This window comes from Triturus cristatus, chromosome 1_2 (assembly GCF_964204655.1).
Source record: "Triturus cristatus chromosome 1_2, aTriCri1.1, whole genome shotgun sequence".
Lineage (NCBI taxonomy): Eukaryota > Metazoa > Chordata > Amphibia > Caudata > Salamandridae > Triturus > Triturus cristatus.
In genome coordinates, this window is record NC_140580.1 from 402,402,440 (window position 1) to 402,423,726 (window position 21,287).

Here is a 21,287-nt window from a genome sequence, read left to right on the forward strand (position 1 = left end):
CCCACAACAGTGTGGGTAAGCCACTCCCCCCTGCCCTCGCATAGGACCGCCCACACACACTATTTCTCTATGCAGAGAAAATGTCCGGGCTGGGGCGCTCTCCTGCTGCGCCTGCGCAGCGATTGACTTGCGATGAGGAGGAAGCTGCCTGCTGGCTACTTCCTGTTCCTGCAGCAGGAACACGTGGACCCAACCGCCGCTGCACCAGTACAGCGTGACCGGCCAGGAGCTGAGGCAGTGAGGTACCCAACACTCAGGTACGTTACGTATGTTTTATTTTTAATAGTTTTAATCCCCACCCGCGGCCCCCACATCCTCCCTCGAGCATGCCGGCCGCCGCTGGCTGGCACCCTGTGATCTGTAGCAGAATCTCCAGCAACACTTATAGGACCATATATATATGGGCGAGTTGAAGATAAGGGGGTCTCGGCAGCCTTTGTGAGTATCCGTCAGCGTAGTTGTGCCCAGTGTGGCGAACCTACTTGCGCGGCGTGGCTGTGTCTTGCGTTGTAAAGGTACGGAGGTCATTATAGGTTTAGGGCTTTTTGCTGCACTAGAACTTTGTAGCTGTGTTCAGTTGTGTGCTTCCTACAGCGTTACCCTTTTTTAGCTGCAAAACAAAACACTTTTCCTTTCTCAGTGTGAATGTCTGGTTTGATATTTAAGTGGCAGCGCCTTGTTAAAAGACAGGGTAATGGAGGGTACGTGAGCTAGTATGTATGTGCAGCATTATACATAATAAAATAAGCATTGTTCTTTATGTGTGCTGTGCAGTAAGATTCAGTGTTATCTGGACTGGTGCTGTGCATATGTTGATTTAGTTGCAGTGTAGCTACAGGAATAATGTATCTCTGTGTTGTATAATAGAAGATAACAGATCTAGTATCATACTGATTCTTGGTACAGCTTAAAGTAAATTAACGCACCTGTGGGGTAATGTAAGCCCCCTTAGGCAATGTGCCAGCTCACTGCGGGTTCTTGGAAAGCTGCTTGCTGTAGGAGTATTAGGGCCCCCTCATCTCCTCTCCATATCTTGTGGGGAGGCCCCCGCCAGGGGAGTGAATTGTGTTACACATTCCAATAACGATGCAAAGATTTGAAAGGAAACTTGCATTTTGCCTATGGAGCCTTCAGTGTATAACTCAACATTTTCCGCGCTTTTGTTGTAATTTGATTTGAAGTAGGGAAAGCTGGTCAGAATTGTAGACCGTGACATTCACATTTGAAGCAATTGAATTTGCCTTCTGTGTTTTTTTATTTGTTAATTGACAGTTATGTCCACTGTTGATGGCGATGTTCACATTTGAAGCAATTGAATTTGCCTTCTGTGTTTTTTTATTTGTTAATTGGCAGTTATGTCCACACTGTTGATGGCGATGTTCACATGTGAAGCAATTGAATTTGCCTTCTGTGGGTTTGCAGATTGCTTAGGGGCGACATTTCCATAGTTTCAGAGTACTGTAAAATTTGGACACTACAGTAACTGTTTAACATATTAAATACAGTAACATTTGGGACAGTTTTTAATGCGTTTAAATAGTTCAAGACCACACGTTCACAATTGCTTTATAAACCCCCTTCCTTTTTCAAATTTACTTTAAAATGCACCATTTTCCACTGTATTCCTCAAAATTTTCTCTGGGGGAGAAACCCCAAACACCCTTTCTGTTGGTCATCTTTGCGCGCTTCGCAAGCTCGCGATGTAAGACTCATACCCAACTTTTACGCCCTGCCACTTTCAAATGTCACCAGCCGCCACTGTGTGCATGGTTGTTGGGAGACTACCTTGGATGTACTGTGCACACCCTCTTAAACGCATCTCACCAGTGAACTTTTTGCCTGAGACTTGCTGTGATTACCTGTTTCTAAATAGTAGCTTATACTGTAACCAACAATAAAAGTTAGTCTTCCCTGCCAAATATCAACTATTTCATTTGATATGCAAATGTTATGGTTGTACTTGAAAATTCCAATAAAATACAAAATATAAAAAAGCATTGTAATTGTTACAATTTCATAGCACAGAAAACAAACTGAAGTATTTGCGGCCTTTATTTATAGATGCTCAAAGCTACCCAACGTATTGATTCACATTGTATCAACATGGGCAGAATCAAGATTTGAAATAACCGCAAAAGATTCAAACTTGTTTTATTGAATATATCTAGACATGAGCAACGGGGTCATGCTTGTTGAGCATGGCACAAAATAATGTCTGCAAGAAAATGTACACGTCATCGGTGTTTTAAATTAAAAAATATAAGGTACTGCTGCGGTTAATAGGGGATGCTGCTTCTCAAATGGGTTGCGGGAGGAAGTCAAGAAGTTTAGAATTGCAAGAAAATTGCGCTTCGGTATAGCAACTTTCTTTCAGCTTTTGAATACATTCTTAACCTTTCACATATTGCAACCATATGTTCACGAGAAAATTATGAGGCAACCGACAGAGGCTTGCACGGAGTTCGGGGGTCGTAGAGAGGGGCAGTGGGCAGAAGCCCACTTCTTTCACAGTGAGTGGGTGGAACACGGCAGGCGTGGGAGCCGGCAGGTGGGCAGCCCTGGGGCTGCTCATCACTGTTTGTACACAAACTCCCCTCCCGGGCAGACTCTATCTGCAGCTCACATGACCCGTATACCTCCTCAAAGTCATAATTGTGAAACTGGGCACGTGGCCCAGTTGGTTGGCAACTGAAAACGCTCGCGCTCGGTCACCGCTGGAGACGCAAAGGTGAGTAAGGACAAGTCGGGGCGGGGGAGAGGAGAGCGGATCTTGGAGGCAGGCAGGCTGCTCACGGAGAGCACATGGCCTGGCTGCCACCGGCCTCCCAGGGAGCAGCTGCGGACGTTTTCCCTGGCGCCGAGAGGCTTTGCTCCCGGCCAGAGCTGGCTCGGGGTGGGGCCTTATTTACACACACCCGCCTGGCTGAAGGAGTGCTGCTGTCGCTTTAAACGGCTCTTACCGGATAACCTGCTCTTTCCTGTCTGCGGCGCGCGGGGCTGCCAGCAGAGAGCCCCTGCGCCCAGGGCTCCCCACGCACGCTCACCTCGTGAGCTTGGAGCATCTTCTGCCCACGCTAGTAGCGAATCGGCATCAAGCGGCCCGAGCCTGGCCGAACAACAGCTGATTTATTATTTGAGGGTGGACCGTCCAGCAGGAATACAACAGAGAGAAGCGCGCTGCGCCCAGAGGCCCCTGCTTTGTGCGCGCACATTGTTTCCCATCGCACAACAGGACCGCGGCGGCCACTGCAGCTTTTTCCAGCAAAGCTGCGATCAGGGGAGGCTCTCTGCCGGGAATCCCCGGAAGAGGGTCGCTGGGGCACAGGCAGTGTACCAGGAGACAGCAGCATGACTGGTGAGTGTCCCCGAGTCCGCCCTGACGTCCCATTGTTGGGGGGTGATTGGGAAGGGAGTGGGGCAGCGTGGCAGTGCCAGGTGAGTGAGGGCGGATCAGGTGAAGGCTGCTGCCTGGAAGGGACACCTGCCGATCCTGGCACGCACATGACGTGCTCAATACTGCTGCAAGAACGAGGCATGCACCGTCCTCGCAGGAGTCACTCTGGAAGCACGTCGTTATACTTTATGTTTTTAAATATTATTGTTGGCAAAAAAGAGACCCTGCGAGCTGCTTTTATGCGCCGAGAAACGCTAATTGCGTACCCTGGGCATGCTGCCACACAACATCTACGAAGGAGAGTCGCTGATGCCTGCCTTACAATTCTCCGTCTCCTGTTTAATTTCTGTACGGTCAAGTGCACGTCGATGTGGGAAATGGATGTGCCTTACTTTGCACTTATTGTGCCTCATCTCCTAGACTTCCGTGCTCTGCACGTTCTGGATGTTTGCGCGCGTGCAGCTCCAGGCAGTGTTGTAAGTGGCCTGCTGCCCAGGGCCAGCGAGAGAGGTAAACAGAGCACGGGAGGCGTTGTGGGCTGGCGTCTTTCTTCCTCCCTCCCTCCCTGCTCTGCTCTGTCACAGTGCTTTCTTTCTGGCGTGAGCCAGACGTGCCTCCCAGAGGTCAGGCGGAATCTACTCCCCCGGGGCAGGAGATAAGGGCCACTGAGCACCAGCTGGCGCGTGGTACTTCCGTTTCCACCGCCCTGCTTCTTATGTTACTGTCGTGTGTTCAGAGAAATATTATATTTGAGAATAAAGTTCCACGCTGTATCAGTTTATTGAGTATGTACATGCCACAAAATACTTACATAGTATGTGTGATATTGTTGGTTAACGTCATGGTCTTCAATGTATTAACCTCGGAAGGATGGCAGGCCCAATCAACCCTCACTTGGTTCAAACATCTGACGTGAATGTCACAGAAAGACCTTAGAGGCAAGTGGCCGACCTACTTTAGAAGCTTCAATATGGCCTTGAGGCTCGTCTTTGCAGAGCTAGCACGGCAACTTTCTTGCAAGGCCTTGCTGTCACATTTATAGAAGTGGTGAGTAGGGATAGCGAAGGATGTTGCCATGGTAACTACTGTAGTTGAACTACAACACCTCACAGGGCAGATTTTGTTAAATCTTTTGAAATGCCCCTCCTTCTATACTGTACCACATGCATAGCTTAATCCTCACAGGAAGTTGCATGTGAGGGGGGTGCCTGACTGAAGCACTGTGTGTTTTACAGCGGTAGGAGCGATTCTTCAATTAATTGCTCTGCTTTCTCTGGAAGACTTTTGCTACATTTTGGATGCAAAAACAGAGAGACTTTTCAAATATTAAAAGTTTAATTAACTGTAATATATTTGATTAAAGGCCGCGTCCTTTGATTTTATATAGTCACATGTCCTGGAATCGGATGGTTTCCAAGTGTCTTCCCTGAAGGGTGGGATGTCCCGGGAGCCGGCACAAGGCCTTGTAGCTGGACGCAGGGCTAACTCTTTAGGCGTCACACCTGACAACTTAAGGCAGACCAAGCTATTCAGCCCACCACATGCTGGGAATTTCGAGCCCTTGCTTACGGTATATAAAAAGCCAAGCCTTATGCAACTAAATGTTGACTAAAAAGTCTGCGGCCACTTTCATCTACATGCTTACATGTGTTCTCCTTAAACGCCGAGAAGGCACTTCTAAAGAAAAGTCCTTTCTCTCCAAATGTCACATGCCATTTCAGAGGCAGCGTTTGAAATACGTCTTCTGAAACAGTAAATCATTGTTCACTCAACAAAGACAGAAGCCACGAAGGCGCCGGAGGCCTTTTCGTTCATATTCTTTAGTTTTTCTTTTATTTTTGAAGGAGGGAAAATGTGGCCTATCTGCTACAGCTTCCGACTTCACAACTGGAAAGTTTAGTTCGAATCCTGTGATTGCGGGCACCTCACTTTGCCTCCCCGTCCCTTTCATAAACACAAAAAAAAGTGTAACATCCGGTTCTCGTGTAATACGCTCCCGTGTCCTGGGGCCACGTTCGCCCACATAAAACTGCAAATAATGATTACAAATAGCATAGATCAGAAAAGAACATCAGTTGCGCCGTAAACGGTGTCAACTAAGCAGATCGCCTGCGTCCCCGAAATGTTCGGCACCGGTGTAAGGTCACCCCAAGGTCAGCGGTGTCCCGTGTAAATCCCATTGCTATCCATTCTCTTCAATTGACTTTCATCTCAAACGTCTATCACCCAGGGACCCACTGACTGAGTCCGCGTGGGCGCTAATAACTCAACCATGTCATCACATGCCGTCCTTCCCTGATCTAGGACACACAGGCTTGTGTGTGGAACCCGTTAGAAACCGGCACTACCCTTTGACCCGCCAGGGCCCTGGGCCAAGCATTATATGTAAACATCATTGGCTCACTGCGGTATGTTTAATTTACATTATTTGCAACATACTGTGTTACACATGTATTGAAAATAAGCCTAACATATGATGCCATGCAGGGAACTTTGAAAGGAAAATAAATAAAAAGCTCAAGTTAATTGAATAACAATTTTTTTTTCGATTCAGGGAAAACTTATACATAAAATATAAAATTCCTCACTGCACACACAGTTGCAAGCAAAGTACAAAATAACGCACGTACGGTCAAAACAAGGTAGACGACCTATGTGAGGTAAAATAGTTATGCTTGGTCCAATTAACAACTGGATCTAGAACTTACCCCTGCGCAAACATCCTAAATGGTACCACCAAGAGACTGCTCTGAAGTTCAAGATAGGCTGGGAGCTTCAGGATTCCTCAATAGGCAATTGAAGGGGGGCAGTGCAGAATTCAGTAGGGAAGTTTATAAAAAGAAAAACGATTTAATAAGAAAGTTTGCCCTTTAGAAAATCAGCGGGAGCAGTCCGAAACAAATGTGACAAAATGTGAAATGAAAGACATCAGATTGTTATAGAGGAAGGTAACTGATGGTGTTATGTCACAAGAATCCAAGTTCCACTCAAGTTGTACGACTGATAAAGTAGACACCAATTATGTCAGTCAGTTACGTGATAGCTCTATCAGCTGGACCAATACTTCAGGAAGTAGTCACTATAATATCACCGCAAAAAATATTGGCCAAGGCGACTGAGACGTGTGTCACTTTCTCCCTACTGTTGCCACTGGAGCCTCTCTTTTGGCTCCCATTTATGAAGGAGTAGACTGAGAAATTGTCCAGGAATAATGCTACTTAGGAATTTGTATAGACAAACATTGTCTGTCACGTCTGATATTTTTGAACAATTTAAGCCTTTCTTGGAGGTTGTTCGAGGTACTACTAAAAAATGTATGTGTCTTGTAAAGCGCACTGCTGCCCTGAGGCGTCCTGGCGCTGTAGACCGCTGGGGAACCTGTCCTGGCTATCCCTGTGAGATGGTCCCTCCAGGGTATCTCCAAGGTGAAACCAGGCATCCCCGGCGAATGTGGGGGGCCGTTGTGGAGATGAGGCAAGCTAATGCCCAGAGTTGCCGAGTGTGTTCCTGGTTAGAGTAGGTACCGAGGCGAGAATTATCGAGTCCGTTTTGACCCTGGTCCACGACCCTGCCGCGTCGGGAATTGAACCCTGGTCCCTGGCCGATTCTCTGCTTACGGATCTGCCGCCTCTAACCAGTGAGCCACACCTCTCCACATAACCTGATTTTAAAGGAGGAAAGTCAGAAATGTCCTGCCATGTTACTCCCACATTTGGAGCAAGAAAAATCTGTACCAGCCTTCTTTTTCTGGGCTACTTTAATGATTTAAATTTGCACATGTAGAATTTCTGCCAGATGCAAGGTTCAACATGTGTACATGTGATACAAATATATATATCAAAGCAGAGAACCCCCTTCTCTTACATCCCCAGTAAACTGGAAGTGTAACACTTTGAAGACATACTTACGCCTGCCTTTGAAGACTGGGACACATTTGTGTGCATATCATGGTGGGTAATAACTTACCAGGGGTATAATGGGAGTTTGCATAGGTGTTTGCCTACATTTGCAGGCTGCCTCACCAAGGGATACCCAGAATTTTGCCCTAACAATTGACTTCTGGATATAGCAGTTTTGTCATATTGTGGTAACTGTATGGTCATAGCTATTGATGGTGCAGCAGGTGCTGTGTCACCCGGGCCCAGGTGCATCCTGTGCCTTCTGCACCCAATTGTTTAACTGTATTTCACTTGAAAAGGTGGTATGGGGGGGGGGGTTCATTCTCCATTCTTGCCTTAGGGCCCATGGCACCACTGTCAGGGCGCTGCTGGAGTTTAAAGTTCACCTTGTGAATGTAAAATTCCACCAGTTCTGCTTCTTTCATTCAGGATGAGCATTTTATATTTGAGAAACCATTATTTTGTGTAGTTAATTTGATATTATGTGCTCTTATTGGTCTCTCAATCGTACCCCAAGTCGATTACCAAGCCTTCATGAGACTGGCTGCTCATATGTTTCAAATTTGTATATTTCTGTGGGTTGCCAATTTTCCTTTTGTTTTTCTAACCAGTGTACCATGTTGTTTAGCTATGCGAATTGTGATGCAAGTGTGCTTGTGCAAGTGTGAGCTTTTAAGAATGCCTTTGCATTCAGTTGTAGAGCTTTTAAAGAGGAGTGACTTTTGACATTTTTAGAAGAGCAGTAGTATACTTTGGTAATTTAGGTCTGTACCGCTTTAAATCGCTGAAAGCACAGCATGGAGCACAACTAAGCCAATAAGAATGGGAGGGTGTATCCAAGGTAATTCGACTTGGGATTAGGGTAACACATTAGAGCAGTTGATCTTGACATTACGGTGTAGAGAAGGCTTACTGGTGCCCATGAAAAAATGATTTTTCAACTTCACAGATTGTGTAAAATGTGTGTGGTAGGGAACATTTTCCTTAAATGATCCTTTTCAGTATTGTGTGTCTGTGTAGTTTCATTTAATGTGTTTGACTGACTAAGCAGGCACATTTTTCTCAAGTACGACCTACCCTCATGTACCTACAACTGCTCCAGGTAGAAATAATTTTTATTGTAAATTAACTTTTTGGAAGCTGCTATGAGATTGAGAACCAGCTGTGATTAGTAAGATTATATGCTTGGTTGTGGCCCCATTTTCAATACTTGGGGATGAGTCTATAAACTGCCCTGCATATTTTTATAGGGTTTTATGAATTTTATGACTGTTATGCATTCTAGAAATGAATTGTGTATGACCACTTAACCGTATGTATTTCTGTATACATTCATGATTGAATTTTAGCCTAATTATTGTTGTTATTGCGCCCACTTTTATGTTTTTTTTCAAAGACTGAGTGAAGATTTTATAGATTTGATTTAAGATGTATTTGACTGACTATACAGGACCCGCCGGAGGGCTGCTTTCAAATTCTCTTTATTTTCAAAACATAACTTTTGCCTTGGGCAATGTATGAGAGCAGCCCGACTGGGCTAGAGTGTTGAATCCAGCAAGAATCCCTGAAAAAGCATGCAGGTAATTCATTGTAAGGAGTGGGCGTAGAGGAGGAGTAGGCACGTAAATCCATGATTTGCATAGTGTACACTGGGAGGATCTGTTGTATCCTCCAGGAATCAAAAAATGTATGCGAATCATATAAAATGATACGTGGTTCTTCCCTTTGTTCTTTGTGAAAAAAACCCTTTGAGGAGTAGGGAGTGGCTTCTTTCGTGGCCATAATAGAATGTGAGCGAGATAGTGCTTGGACGAACAGTCCACGGGTGCACTTTACACTCGCAGCAGATGTAGGTGGAACTGCACTCCTTTCGCTGTCCATTGATGCAGCATGCTCAATAGTGATCGCAATTTGAGTGAGGCTTTAGTCATGTGGGATAAGGCAAACACCAATATGGGTGGTCCCCCCAAGACTTATAATAAATTAAATATATATGACTTTTGTGTAGATGATGATTCAGTGGTGAAGTATTTCTGGAAGAGAAATATTGAAACTCTTTTGTAACTCAAAGGCTAATCTAAGATCTGGATTAGGTGACTGCTATACATCAAGTGCACATCTGGAGATAGGGTTCGGGTTTGTTGTTGGAAAATGTTGCTTTTGCTGCTCAAATCCTGCATGCCACCTGAAACTGTGTGTATTTTGTCAGATAGATTGGTCGATGGCTTGTGGATGGAGCATGTTGTTTCGACGGTAGAGCGAGCTTCAACGGGAAGCCAAGACCTGATGTTTGGAGCACGCCACATGTATCTAATAGCTGCTCTGCTGCATGTTGTATGACCTTGAGCAGGCTGCTCTAAATCTTGAGGTTTTCATTAGAATTGAGGCACTCTAGACTGGTGACGATATATGAGAAAGTTATAAAGCATAAAGGGCAGTGGGATTACTTTTGAAACTTTGACGTGTGCCGATTTTGTTTTTTCTTGCTATTTAGCTAGTATGTGTACAAGTTTACATAAATGATGAGAATGAGGTCGTTATTCTGCTGTTAAGGCCCTAGTTTGTTCATGATGCTCACTGTTTCATGGGTGACTCACTTGGGCTTCATGGCATCTTTGCTCTCTATACAATAGTATCTGATTGTAGTCTGTTTCTTCCCTTTCCTGTGTGACTTTGGACTTTGTTTTATGTTAGCTGATTGTGTCAGACTAAACTCCATTCTCAGTTTGTCAAAATCTGCTTTATTGTTATCATTGAACTTTTTCTAAGGAAGCTTGTATGTTGGGGATGCGCCTTTAGGAAGATGTATCTTAATTTGCCATGCGCACTTCCTGATTCAGCAGGTGAAACTAGCTGTTTTGAATCCCAGAACTAATTAACAGCATGGAACTGTTTTTGCTAAGACACATGTATTTCCAGAATATTTCCGGTGCCTTGGATCATTGTTTTATTTTTGCTGTAAACTTGTGTTTATGGCTGAATGTACCTTGAGTTAGGACAGCCACGAATCCACAGAGTGATTCCTGGTTGGCATACATTGATTTACTATGGTGAATTTCTCCACTGTGAGTGTGGAGAAATACCTCAGCTGTAAATTGTACTTAAGGGATACTATCTGGTCATTAAAAGATATGATTTGCCCCTGAAGTTTGGAAGCGCCTACAAACGCACATTTGTGTGCTTTGCCAAACTGTGATCCAGCCCCTCCGACCCTGGAACTGGTTGGATATTTTTTCAAGAAAAGGGCTGGAGTAACTACCCTTCCAGGATGGGTGACAGGAACAAATCTCCTCCATATTTGGTGGGTTTGTAGGAAATGCTTCCCTCAACATAGTTGAGGTGGCACCTATTGGAAATGTTACATCATATTCCCAGTAGTATGTCTATGTCAGGAACCCTACTCTTGGCGCTGCATTCCCGGTGAACTATTGATAATTTCTATTAATAGCAAAAGTAGTATATACCATACATAGGTGCACATTTACAGGTGGAGATTTGTTTCTGTTCTGAAATGGCATGTGGGGAATGTTTCCCGGGAAGATGAAGAGCAATTTATTTATATGTACAATCCATTTTTTAACGTTTGTTTTATCATTCATGATAGCTGGTGCTTGCAGGCATGCAAGTGCATGTATTACATTTCATGTGCACACGTGTCATGAGGCGCTGGCTACCATTGGGGCATTTAAATAATATATATATATATTTTCCCATGTCAACATCGCAGATGCCCGTTTCAAAACCGTAAAAAGAAACCAGCATTTGTGAGAATTCAAGCTATTGGCATTGTAAATGACAATGGTTCTTATTTATCTGTTTTAATAATTAACACATACATTAAAGGCATTGTTATTTACAATGCCAATAGCTCAAACTCTTGTAAATGTGAGACCTTTTTCATTTCAAAGAAGTGGCCGCCATTGTCCCGGGCTGCTTGGAGAGTGAAAGCAGGCATGGTACACTGAATGTTGCAGGAAAGCATGTTGTGCCTGCAGTTGGAGAAACTCATTAAAGAAAATAGTCTTACAGACTAAATAAATCACACCGTGTAACAACAGAAGTAAAAGGGCTAGTCCTCATGGGAGGTTACAAAGGAAGACAAGGCAGTACTCCGGAGGGACTAACAAGCCTATAAGCCAGCATTTACAAAAGACAATCACAAAAGCCAATGAAAAATATGGGCGGGAGAGTGGGCGGAGCTTCAAGTCCATACTCAAATACAGCATGCCTCACAAATCACCAGAGTGCAGGAAGCAAAGTGAGCAACTCGACACACTTTGCAGCTGCTGGGCCCTCGAAAAATAAAATTAAAAGCAATGACAAAGCCAGCACGTTGGCATACTCCTGTTAAAGGTGAGACATAATGGCTTTGCCAATGCTTGTGTCATTTTTTCTAGTCATACTTGCACGACTAAACTTGCCAGATAGGAAACACCTGTACATCCAGGGTTATTTTTTAAAAAAATTTAAAATGAAATATTTAATTTAATATTTTTAATGCAACATGCCACTGCCATGTTTAAGTTGCAGCTTGTTTTCTTTTTAAGTTTGTGGCATATGCTTGCAAAAATAAAAAAAATAGCCATTGCACCATTTCGCCAAGTCCAGACATACTGGCTTTGCATAGTATGTCTCATGATCAGATCTTTTTTGCTTAAAACCTAACAACGCCACACCCATTCATTTTCAGTCGATGAATCCCTGTAGTGCGTTCAGTACATTAGCACTATATGCTAGAATTACTAATGACCCAGTTGCATGTGCTGCAAGGGTGGCTCATGAATCTTTAAGTGCACAATGGAACACACGTATTTGTGCACGGAAATAGATCTCCACCAACAGAAGGCCTATAGTTTGTTAAGCATCCCTCTGAAAGAGCTCTTTGAAAAAATGGACTGTGTAATTGCAAGGCTTCTAAATGATCAATAATAATAGTTGAGAGAATCTGATAGGATCCAGTATATAGAATGCCCTGGGGAAAAAGGTTAAAACCTACCAAGTGAATTACACAAACTCTTGCAAAAACATAGATATGACGCCTCCTAATCGAGCCTAAGCAATCATTTATGGACTGTAAGGGACCGGATTAATTAGGGTGGGTGACAACTCACCTCAAGGAATAATCACAACCTATGTAGGAGTGAACCCTTAAAGTTACTAAATCACCAGAATTCATCCCACTGGTAGCTATAGCACAGAGCAGACTAGCCTAACTTGGGGAAATGTGTAAAGTATTTATGCAGTAATAAACTCAAAATGCAAAACAATAAAGATCCCAAACTAATTTAGACAAATAGACTACAATTTAATAAACAAAATGACACCAAAAGGACTAAAATTAAATAAGGGAACTGGAGATATTTATTTTTAACGTTTCAAGTAGAAATAGTGGCATAGCACAATACGCTAATGATAGCCTATGGCTATCATAGACCTGGAGCTAGGTGCAATTTGACGCTGACCCGATGAAACTCTGATTACATACACCGCCCTGGTTCACCCTGGCTAAAGATTGTACTTGGTCTTTTAAGTTCCAACCCACCCCAGCTCTACATTTCTAAAGCTCCCCAGGACCTAAGGGTAGGTGCTTAGAGACTCACAGGCTGCCAGCCAGAGGTCAACAGCAGGGTTCAGTCCAGGCCCAATTGTCACAGGTCAGCTGGGTACTTCCAGGAATAGGTCTCTCGTAGCTTGTTGTATACCTGCAGCTTAGACAGTTGGTCAGCCTTATGACTGTTGAATTCCACTTCTTTGCCATGGGTAGAAGAGGGAGCTGGTCCAGTCCTACAGGGCTCCTAGGTCACAGAAAGTAGGTCCAGCCTTCGTCTGATTGTCCTCCGATTCAGAAAGTGTTCTGAAGTGGGAGCCTGGAGGTGCAACATTTATGCCTGAAATTAGCTAGTGGCCAACCCTTCCTACTTTGGGTATTTTCAAGATGGTGAAAGTCTTCAGCCTCCATAAACTTGGGCTCTGAGAATGGGGCTGTGGTGTGTAGGGAGTATACTATTGTAAACCTGGTGTCCTCCCACATCTAGCACTAAAGTACAGTTTGAGACAGTCACTCTAACCACAAGAAACCAAGGGACAGGAATCTGGTAGGACAAAAGTAGAGGCCTTCAGAAACTAAACAATGAATCTACAAGAATTGTCTTGGCGTCCTTGTCTCTCCCCTTTCAAGTTTGCCACAAGGGGTATATGGGAACCCAGCTCACTGTCGAGCAGGATTTGACACTGTAATGTCAAAAAGGCCAACCTGCATATTCAGGGGAGTATTCTCTGTACATTCAGGTCAGCCTATTGTTTCCTTCTGGAGGCATTTCACACCTATCTACAACTATTCAAGACGACCCTTGACCCTGTTCTCAGGCAGGTCGCTCCCCACACCGCGCAGCTCCACCTGACTGTGCCGTATCTCCCGCCCCGCTGCTGCCGCGAGTTCGTGCCGCCAGGACTTCTCCCTGGACACCTCCCCTGTCGTCCTCTTTTAATTATTTTTCTGCCTTCTTTTTAACTGTTCTGCTGTTCTTCTCTGTCGTCCACTATCAATTATTTTACTGGCACTTTTCAACTGTTCTCATTTCCTTTCTCTGCCTTTCTTTGCTAACTCATTCCCACCCTCTTGCCTTTCCCGCCTCTTTCTTCCCGCTCGCCTTCTTGCCGCTGCATCCCTTGTGGTCCTGCCCCCCTCCCTCGCCCATTCGCCCACATACCCACCTCCGAGCTGCTCCTCCTTCCCACCTCCCCTTCTTAATGGCGTCTGCTGCCCGTCTGCGCCTGGACCGTGCCCAACGCCAGACCTCCTAGCCCCCGAGAGCGCCACGACACCAATGCCGCTACGACGCCAACCTCCTGCACGCACTCCACGCCGGCCGACCATCCACCTGCTTCCAGGCCTCCCCGAAGCTCACCCATGGACCCTTCACCTGCCGAAACTGCAGCTTCAGCAGCTAACGAACACCCGCACATCCTGCCCCTCCTTCCAGGGCAGGTCACAACCATCTCAGATGCATAATACTTAGCACCCGCTCAGTCCACAAGCACGCCGTTGAACTCTGGGACCTTCTCGACTCATCCTCCCCGGACGTCGCCTTCTTGATGGAGACCTGGATGAACCCCTCCTCGGCATCCGACATTGCCATAGCCATCCCGGACAGCTACAAGATCACCCGCAGGGACCGCACCAACAAACCAGTAGGAGGTATCGCCATCGTCCACAGGAATACCCTCAGAATTTCGACCAGCACCGAAGACACCCTTAGCACGGCCGAACACCTGCACTTCCAGATCCACAGTGGTCACAACACCACCCTCAGAGGAACCCTCATCTGCAGACCCCCCGGACCCTGACCACAGTTCAGTGACTCCATCACCGACGTCATCAGCTTGCACTCCCTTGCCTTCACAGACTACATCCTCCTCAGAGACATGAACTTTAACCTCGAACGCCAACGACAGCAACTCCACCACCCTGATCGACAACCTCACCAACCTCTGACTCAAACAGCTCGTCACGACACCCACCCACTCCGCTGGACACACGCTCGACCCCATCTTCTCCGCCAGCAACCACATCACCTTCAGCCACACCACCGAACTCCACTGGACCGACCACCGCTGCGTCCACTTCTCCTTGAAGAAACACACCACGCACAACCACCCGCAATGAATCCCGAACCGCAGCTGGAACAAGGTCACAGAAGATCAGCTAATCACCACCCTCGCCTGTGACCCACCAACCGACCCCACTGACATCGACACAGCCGCCCGCAACTTCAGGCAATAGATTGATGACTGCTCCAACACTCTCGCCCGATCAGGAAACCCTCAAGCAGACGTACTGACAGGAGGGCCATGTGGTTCACCACCGACCTTCAGGCTTCCAAGCAGACTTGCCGAAGACTTGAGAAGAAGTGGCGCCACGAACAGACACTGGACAACCACGCAGCCCTCAAGAACGCCAGCCGCAAGCACCACCAATTCATCCGAACCGCCAAAAGGACCTCCTTCAAGGAACGCATCAACAACCAGGCGCACAACAGCAAAAAGCTCTTCAACATCGTGAAAGAACTTGCCAACACCAGCTCCAACGACATTCCGTCGTCGCAAGACCTCTGCGACTCCCTAGCCACCTTCTTCCAACGCAAGATCGCAGACATCCACAACAGCTTCAACACCCAGACCCCCCCCCCAACAGAGGCCGACACCTCAGACTCACCGCTCCCACCACACCGGCCCCCTGCTCTCCTGGCACCACGTCAATGACGACAACACGATCAAAATCATGAACACCATCCACTCTGGCTCACCATCCGACTCCTGCCCCCACCACATCTTCAACAAAGGGAGCTCCATCATCGCACCCCAACTCCGCAAGATCATCAACAGCTCCTTCGAGACCGCCACCTTCCTGGAGAGCTGGAAACACACTGATATCAACGCCCTACTCAAGAAACCCAAGGCGGACCCAAAGGACCTCAAGAACTTTCGGCCCATCTCCCTGCTCCCGTTCCCGGCAAAAGTCATCGAGAAGACTGTCAACAGACAACTGACCCACTTCCTAGAAGGAGAACAACATCCTGGACTTGTCCCAAACTGGTTTCCGCTTCAACCACAGCACCGAAACCACCCTCATCGCCGCCACCGATGACATAAGGACCCTGCTGGACAATGGCGAATCCGCGGCCCTCATCCTCCTGGACCTACCTGCTGCCTTCGACACCGTCTGCCACCACACCCTACGCACATGCCTCCACGACTCAGGGATCTGCGACAAAACCCTGGACTGGATCACCTCCTTCCTCACTGGCAGAACCCAGAGAGTCTGCCTCCCCTTTCCGATCCGAAGCCACCAAGATCACCTGCGGCGTACCCCAAGGATCATCCCTCAGCCCGACCTTTTTTAAAGTCTACATGGCACCGCTCGCCAACATCGTCCGATCGCACGACCTTAACATCGTCTCGTACGCCGTCGACACCCAGCTGATCCTCTCCCTCACCAAGGACCCGACCGCCGCCAAAATCAACCTCCACGAAGGAATGAAGGCCATCACAGAATGGATGAAAACCAGTCGGCTGAAACTGAACTCTGACAAGACGGAGGTCCTCATCCTCTGCTCCGCCCCCTCCGCCTGGGACGACTCCTGGTGGCCGGCCACACTGGGAGCTGCACAGACACCTACCTACCACGCACGCAACCTGGGGTTCACCCTGGCATCAACACTATCTCTGACCCAGCAAGTCAACGCTGTCTCCTCCGCCTGCTTCAACATCCTCCACATGCTTCACAAGATCTACAGATGGATCCCCACCGGAACCAGAAGGACGGTCACCCAAGCCCTCGTCGGCAGCAGGCTGGACTACGGCAACGCCCTCTATGCGGGAACCACGGCCAAACTCCAGAAAAGACTTCAACGCATACAGAAAGCCTCCGCACGCCTCATCCTCGACATCCACAGCCACATCACTGCCCACCTGAGAGACCTGCACTGGCTCCCCGTCAACAAGAGGATCACCTTCAAGCTTCTCACCCACGCTCACAAAGCACTCCATAACACCGGACCAGCAAACCTCAACAAACGACTCGCCTTCTACACCCCGGACCGCCAGCTTCGCTCCGCTGACCTCGTCCTTGACACCATCCCACGCATCCACCGAAAGACCACCGGTGGCAGATCATTCTCCCACCTCGCTGCCAAGACATGGAACACCCTCCCCACCCACCTGCAACAGACTCAAGACCTTCTGACCTTCAGAAGATTTCTCTAGACCTGGCTGTTCGATCAGTAGCAGCACTCCCCCTTTTCAAGCGCCTTGAGACCCTCACGGGTGACTAGTGCACTCTAGAAATGCTATGATTGATTGATAATCTACAAGGTGTGTACCCATCAATAGTGCAACAGGTGCAATGACAGGTGCAAACCCACTGCCCTCTAATTTTTCACTTCTAAACCAAGGTATAGAGTAAAATAACCTGTGCTTAAGTTGGTGCCTATGGCAACCTTGCTATGCCACACTTTATTTAGCTGTAGAATGCAGTAGTCCAAGGTGACTAGGACCCACATTGCCAGTAAACCTAATGAGATTGGAGGCAATGCTCTGGTAATCTCTCTAAGAATTTCACAAAATCTACTGAATGACTGTAAATGAGATTACTGCCCATGTGCTTTTCAATCCTCTTCAGTGCGTCTCTGAGATTGAGTTCCCTCACATAGTCCTGTTGGTAATTTCTTCCTCTCGGCATATAGTCAAGGACATCATTAACTACTAATTTGCTAATGAAGGCATGGTGTACAAATTGCCTCATTATCGTACTGAATTTTTAAGAGGTTTCTTCCTACACCTCAAAGGCCACTGGAATCGGAAGTGCATTGAAATTGGGAAACAGCTTACAAGAACAGGCACAGGCAAAGCCAATAGGCCTAGCCGTGGCAAGTGAACAATTTCATTTAAAAGTTCTTGTTTATGCAAACATTTGCAATAGGCATTAAATGTGGAAATGTAATGAAAAGGGAACCACTTCTAAATAAATATGCCATGCATGTTTTTTTTGCAACAAAGTAAAGCTTGACATCTTAAAAATATATATATTTAACTGATAGGTCATTCTTTGATTTCAGTTTTGCTATCTGCCCTGGCACTGAAGTGAACTACTTTCTTGTCAGAGGTGAACATGTCCAAGTGAAAATTGCTGTCACTGAAAGTGAAATGAACCAATGGCTTATGTGGGTTGACCCACTGACCCCTGATGTTGGTTTTAGTGGGTAGAAGGGGAATGACTGAAAGACCCTATATATAAATATGTATGTATTTTAATGATAATTATTTTGGAAAACAGCCTGAAGAAACACCTAAATCTGACTTGGGGCCACTTTTCAAAATAGGTTTAAGTAAATCGCCTTCAAGTTGTGTTGACAATAGAGGTCAGACTGCTGTGCACAAGGACATACTGACTGCTTGAGGTTATTGCTCTCAGGACGGAAACATTTAGTAGCCATTGAGGCAACTGGTAAATGTTTCCACAAGGCGGATACTCCTTTGTGGTAGGGCATTGCAAAAAGAAAATTATGTCTGCCATGGCACCCCTCAACAGTGCACAGAAGCCCTCTTAGCCTCTTCCCCTGTAGAGATGCCCACCAGAAGCTGAATTATACCTATGAGAACAAGACTAGCGAAATATTCGTCTTATTCTGAGTGGTGTTTGTATGCTTTTTTTTTTTTTTTTAAATTAATTTTTTTAGCAACAGAAGAATAACACCAAAAGAGATCTTGCTGCTGATGGTAAAAGAAGGCAGACCGTCTTGTCATGAGTCGTGCCCCTTTGCAGTTGAGGTCCAGGCAGACAGAAACCCAGTATAGTTTTACCGCTATCGGAGCACTCCGCTAGACACTGCTTGCCTTTACTTGAGGGGTGGTGGAATTGCCTCCTGGGTGTATGGCATTGTCCTTTACACAATGAGGGCCTCAAACTCAGATCACGAGAATACCATTATTGGATCTTAGACAAGCCGCCACAGCCAAATCAATAATTTTCCAATTTAAATGGCCTCCCACTTCAAAGTATCTATGAAAACTCGATGCAGAGAAGGTCTCTTACCTGTGATTTTGACAGAGTACGCTAGACCTAATTAGAAATATTCATTAAAAGAACAGTGGGGGCCATATTTCAGATAGAGGAAGATCGTATAGCTACATTAAAATCGGAAAAGCATGTTCATGTCAGAAAATACCAGCTTATAATGTACACGTAGACTTGGGAATGTCATGGTCGGGGATATCAACTGGACAGTTTTATCATTAGCTGGTACCAAGCGTACAGGCGTAATATAATATGGAAAGTGATCATGTACACCGTGTACCGCTTCATCCCTGCACGCCTCTCCGACAAACTGTTTTGTGTCAGAAGCAACACGATTGTCACATGTTGAAAATTAACTGAATACGCTGGTGGAATGCTTTGTTTGTCTTATAATGTACTTCAGTCACACAGGAATAACCCTGGCAGAAAACCAACGGATAAAGAAAGATTCCCTTTGTGGGTTCTAAAAAGAAGTTACAGCCACGCCGCGAATCGTGCGTAGAGCAGCAGGCCCAAGGTTGCTGTGACTTTGTAAGTGGGTGTTGCAGCTGTAGTCCTGTGAGGGTTTGTGCAGGCCAACTCTGACGTAGGAGCTATGCAGAGGTATTTATTAAAACAGGACAGATGGTTGCTCAAATGTGTGTGGACTAATAACATGTAAAAACCTCGGTTTCCAATTTCCAGTAAAATAGATTGAAAAAGCCAAATCTGTTTCTCTCAGGTACACAAGAAGTATAGCCCAAACTACAATAAGGAGCTGGAGGGGCAGAGAACAGGTCATCCCCCACTCAATGAACTGTGTACAAAAAGGACCTGTTCACATTGTGAGCATATAGTTCATATATCCATAACAGTTGTCATGCGTTTTAGACAGTCTGTGGAGCAAGTGATTACACCATCTATGCTACTTATTGGTATGGCTCACTAATAAAAGAAAAGACAAATATTTTTCATACGAGGTAAGACAAGAGAACTATCTATATGTCTAAAAACTTGTGTCTCCAACACCCAAATGTGGTGAAAAAAGTGTGAGAAGGAGTGTTGGTGCCTCACGGTAGCAACACCAAGGAGGATTAAGCAGGATGGTACTCGCCTGCTACCTCAAGATCTCATCATCAGCTACCAACACTCCAAAAAAGGAATTTGTGTAGAAAGAAATGAATAACTAATGGCCCAAAAAGCCAAGTGCTAGGGTGTGTGGTAAAAAAAGAAAAGAACTGTGCAGTGATCCGTGCACCACGTTAAGCCCCACAATAATATACAAATTTGAGCTAAATCACACTGGCTTGCGTTTATTATTCTATGCTGTGTGACTGCTCATATTTAAAATGCCGACATGTTTCATTGCCTTCTGGATAAACTCACGGCAACTTCTTCAGGGCGTGGGGTATTTTCATTCCACCCTGCACCACTGTTTTTGTCAGTTAAAAACAATTCTGTTAGAGACAAAGAATAGACAAAACAACAAATAACAAACTTGGTTGGCAACCGGTTTAAAAAGAAACTGATGCATTGTGTATTACATTCCAAATTACACCGTATTTACCGGGATATTGCCCACCATGGGCATACCTTTACCCTCGAGTCCTTGTGGCTGTGTACACGCATTCAAGGCTCAGCTATTCGACTCCTGTCGTGAGTCTGTAATACACAATAAGAGTCGTGAGAGTGCCGTAATCAAATACCCGCTCCTATTTGTATCATAGGTTATTATTACTCATGTGTCTCAGTCCTATTGTATGTCTACCCTTTAATTGTGTACCTCTTTGGATCTGGCTCGTACTCTGCATCGGGTTAGGTAAGCCCTATCCCCTTACACTGGCGTCCTCTTTTCAAGTTCGTGCATACCCAGTTAATGGCATTGAAACCTGGCATCCCACTCAAATTGTACTGGCCCGGGTTTCTATCTCTTTTTGGCCGAGTGCCCTAAGTTAAAATTCATACATCGGGACTCACCGTAGAAGCGTCTATGACTGGCGTTGACTCAGCCCAGCAACCACGCGACTGTTGTTTTTCGTGGTTAAGAGCGTGATCACGCTCACCACATGACCGGACTTAGATGGTCCCGCCCTCCTCAGAGAATCGGCGGATCTCGTAATAAAAAAGACGCCGCCATGTTGGAATGGTGAGCTCCTTAGTGTATTCTGTGATAATTAAAATTGGCCCGCACATATGGATATATCTACCGAGTGGCTAACAAAGGCACATCACAACATATGTTCTATACAACCATCTGGTGGATTTTGTCGTGTGTACTGTTAAGTAGACCTATTTTGTAAAATTTTTTGGAATTAGCACACAAGTCTTTCCCCAAGCGCTCCTCCTAATGCATTTCATTTTTTATTTTTATTTTTTGTGTTGCCCAAAATTGCATAGTGGTTGATAAAAATATGCTGCCATACACAAGCCCTTCAACGAG

The 21,287-nt window shown here is 45.8% G+C and overlaps 1 protein-coding gene across 4 annotated transcripts in view; it reads left to right on the forward strand.

Annotated features, from left to right (window-relative positions):
- The first annotated feature begins 2,616 nt into the window (after positions 1 to 2,616).
- Positions 2,617 to 21,287, forward strand: part of STAMBPL1 (STAM binding protein like 1) — a 248,774-nt gene continuing 230,103 nt past the window's right edge. Inside the window, exon 1 of one of the 4 annotated variants that reach the window (XM_085605611.1) lies at positions 2,617 to 2,728. The gene's annotated coding sequence lies outside the window, so the exon portion shown is untranslated. The other 3 variants (XM_085605625.1, XM_085605633.1, XM_085605617.1) reach the window with 3 other exon arrangements.